General features: G+C 43.3%; 1 non-coding gene across 1 annotated transcript; it reads right to left on the bottom strand.

Annotated features, from left to right (window-relative positions):
• Positions 1-545: 545 nt before the first annotated feature.
• LOC136204945 (small nucleolar RNA R71) lies at positions 546-652 on the bottom strand. The gene has a single exon (XR_010675756.1). It is a non-coding gene; the product is annotated as a small nucleolar RNA R71 (small nucleolar RNA).
• Positions 653-4,089: the final 3,437 nt, after the last annotated feature.

The following is a 4,089-nucleotide window of genomic DNA, read 5'->3' as shown; positions in this document are numbered from 1 at the left end:
CTATTTTTCCTATCGATCTCAAATTGGAGAGAACTTGTAGACGAAACAGAGCGGGAGCTCGACTTACAAGATAAAGAGAACGACAAAGAGAGAGAAGAATGGCTGGAAGGGTACCACCCGAACAACCAGTTCAACCAAAACAAGAAGAAAAGGGAGAAAATAATAACCCTCCTGTCATGCGAATCGGAGATTATTCGAGACCAACTACTGAAGGACATTCATCATGCATCATATTGCCCAACGAATGGAACAACATGTTCGAGGTGAAAGCATCTATGATACAAATGTTGCAGGCAGCCGTACAGTTCAATGGATACCAGTCGTAAGATCCAAATGGGCATATTCTTGAGTTTATCACGTTGTGCAACACTTTCAGATCAAACAGAGGCGTTGCTGACGACATAATCTGACTAAAGCTGTTTCCTTTTTCTCTAAGAGATAAAGCGAAGAATTGGTTGAAAAACTTGCAACCAGGAACAATTACTACTTGGGAAGAAATGGCCAGCGCTTTCTTAATGAAATATTTCCCACCAAGGCAAGCCATTAAGCTCAGAAATGAGGTTTCCCATTTCGTCTAAGAAGAGGATGAATCCTTAGCCGAGGCATGGGAAAGGTACAAGGAATTACTAAGGAGAGTCCCCAATCATGGCATCCCTATGTGGATGCAAATGCAGAACTTTTACAATGGGGTAACCAACATTTATAAGATCCAGATCGAGTCCATAGCCAATGGAAACCCCGAAGATCTGGAACCACAAGCCTTGTACGACCTTATTGAGAGAGTAGTGAGCACAAGTTATAACTGGCACTCTGACAGAAGTGAGGGAAAAAGAGCGGGAAATGAAGATGTTGTGTCAAAATTGACAAGCCAGGTAGAACAGCTTGCTAGACAGCTCGGTAAGATAAATGTGTCCTCGATCCACAACGAACCACCATTCAATGACATTTGTGATTTTTATGGAGGCCTTCATTTTAGCATCAACTGTCCCGGAGTTAAGCCGGGAAAGGGTGGACAGGCAGAATGTGATTATGTAGGGTATAATCAGAGGAATCCACCTAACCCGTATTCTAACACATATAACCCTGCAATAAGAAATCATCCGAATTTCGGATGGATAGGCCAACCCAATCAGCAGGAACAACCGAGATATCAACAACAGCAAGGAGGACACTACTAGAGGCAACCTCAGCAGCATTATAAACAACCTGTTCCACCAAAGGAAGATATAGAGCCAGATATGAAGACGATGATGATGCAGTTTATGAAACATACACAAGCATCAATTAAAAATCTGGAAACACAAGTCCACCAATTAGTTGCATCTACATCAAAAGGGAAGGGAATAATGCCAAGCAACATAGAGCCAAATCTAAAGGGCGATGTCATGGCAATCACCCTTGAGATCTGGTAAGCAAACTCAACCCCTTATATCTACTGATGAAAATGCTGAATGCGCATAGAAATCCAAAGAAACTGAAGGAAAGTAGGAACAGACTGTTCCTAGTCAAGAAGAAACCATGAAGACAAAATCTACCAGTGAGTAGGATCAGGGGGAAGCGGAAAGATGTATAAGCCACCTCCGCCTTATGTTCCGCCTGTGCCATATCCAACGCGGTTGGTCAACAAAAAGCTGGAAGAACAGAATTCTAAGGTGTTAGACACCTTAAGGAAATTGCACATCAACATTCCGTTCGTAGAAGCACTGGCACAGATGCCGTCGTATGCGAAGTTCTTGAAAGATCTCCTGTCAAACAAAAAGAAGCTGGAGAACATATCGATGATCCAACTCAACAGAGATTGTTCTTCAATACTCCAAAACAAGCAGCAGCTACCTAAAAAGCTAAAAGATCCAGGGAGTTTTTCTATTCCTTGTTCAATTGGAAAGCTAAATATTGAAAATGCACCATACGACCTAGGAGCTAACATAAACCTAATGCCTTATTCTGTATATGCTAAACCTGGATTATGAGAACCCCAGCCTACTCGTATGTCAATTCAGTTGGCCGGTCGATCAGTTTGTTACCCTAGGGGAGTGGTGGAAGATGTGTTGGTCAAAGTAGGAAAATTCATATTGCCTGTTGATTTTATCATAATGGACATAGACGAAGACCTGCATGTTCCTATTATCCTAGGTCAACCGTTTTAGCCACGGGTAGAGCATTGATAGACGTGGGAGAGGGACAACTATTCTTAAGGATTAATGGGGAGGAAGTCATTTTCAAAATGAACGAGGCAATAAGACGAGCTAACAATAATGATGACACATGCTGTTTCTTGGATAAGTTTCAAAGTCTTTCTACCTTGCAGGAACATGACACTCTGGAGACTCTATTGGGAGAAGAAGTGAACTTATGTGAAGGAACAGGTTGTTCCATTGAATCCAACTTACCTACACCTCCTTTCGATCCTACTGTTCCTACTCATCAAGAACCATCGGAGATACCAACTGTGCCAGTGTCTAAACCAGAATTGAAACTATTACCTGCACACCTCGAGTATGCCTTCCTGGAACCACCTAGCGGGATTCCAGTTATTATATCCTCAAAGTTAACTCCTGATCATAAAGCGCAACTCATGGAAGTTCTGCGAAGGAACAAGGATGCAATCGCATGGAAAATTGATGATATCAAAGGTATCAGTCCTGCAGTATGTGTCCACAGAATCTTGATGGAGAAGGAGCACAAGCCATCTGTCTAGCCGCAGTGCAGACTGAACCCCCACATGAAGGAGGTTGGGCGAAAGGAGGTGATCAAGCTTCTGGATGCCGACATTATTTACCCAATTTCTGATAGTGTGTGGACCAGCCCTGTTCACGTTGTACCAAAGAAAGGAGGAACAACCGTAGTACTCAACGAGAAAGACGAGTTGGTGCCCACGAGAACAATAACAGGATGGCGAGTTTGTGTGGATTACAGAAAGCTCAACGAAGCCACAAGGAAGGATCACTTTCCTTTGCCCTTCATTGACCAGATGTTAGAACGGTTAGCAGGGTATGCATTCTATTGTTTCCTTGACGGTTACTCGGGGTACAATCAGATTACGATTCACTATGAGGATCAGGAAAAGACAACGTTCACATGTCCATACGGGACCTATGCCTATATGCGCATGCCGTTCGGACTGTGCAATGCTCCAGCCACGTTTCAAAGATGCATGATGTCTATATTTCATGACATGGTGGAGCGCACCGTTGAAATATTCATGGACGACTTCTCTGTTTATGGAAACTCTTTTGAGAGCTGTTTAAACAACCTCGAAGCCGTGCTTGTGCGATGCAAGGAGACCCACTTGGTCTTGAATTAGGAGAAATGCCACAGGTGGAGTTGTTCTTGGGCATAAAATTTCAGAAAAGGGGATGGAAGTGGACAAAGAGAAGGTGGAAGTGATAGAAAAGCTGGCTGTTTCGGCTAATGTAAAAGATGTGCGAAGTTTTCTGGGGCACGCAGGGTTTTACCGCAGGTTTATCAAAGATTTTTCAAAGATTGCGCTGCCCTTGTCAGCATTACTTCACAAGGATGCAGAATTTTCTTTTGATGCAAGCTGTTTAAAGGCGTTCGAACTGTTGAAAGGCAAGCTGATCAACTCGCGTATACTAGCAGGACCCGACTGGGAACAACCTTTTGAGATGATGTGTGACGTAAGCGATACATGTGTAGGAGCTATTCTGGGGCAGAGGGTTGAGAAGAAATTTCGGCCTATCTATTATGCAAGCAAAACATTAACCGAGACCCAGCAGAATTACACCACGACGGAAAAAGAGCTCCTCGCAGTTGTGTATGCTTTCGACAAATTTCGCCCTTACTTAGTGCTATCAAAAGTCATATTCACACAGACCATGCTGCACTGCGCTACCTGTTCGCCAAGAAGGATGCAAAACCAAGGCTAATACGGTGGTTGCTTTTACTTCAAGAGTTCGATCTCGAAATTAAGGATAAGAAGGGAACGGAAAATGTAGCAGCTGATCATTTGTTAAGGATTCCTCACCAGAGCAACCAAGAACAACCTGAGATTTTGGAGAGTTTTCCAGACGAATGTCTTTATATTGCACAGCCTGCTCCGTGGTTTGCTGACATTGCCAATTATCTAGC

Source organism: Euphorbia lathyris, chromosome 8 (genome assembly GCF_963576675.1).
Source record: "Euphorbia lathyris chromosome 8, ddEupLath1.1, whole genome shotgun sequence".
In the NCBI taxonomy this organism is placed as follows: domain Eukaryota; kingdom Viridiplantae; phylum Streptophyta; class Magnoliopsida; order Malpighiales; family Euphorbiaceae; genus Euphorbia; species Euphorbia lathyris.
Note: the sequence above shows the minus strand (reverse complement) of the source record. Positions and strands in the feature narration are given on the sequence as shown.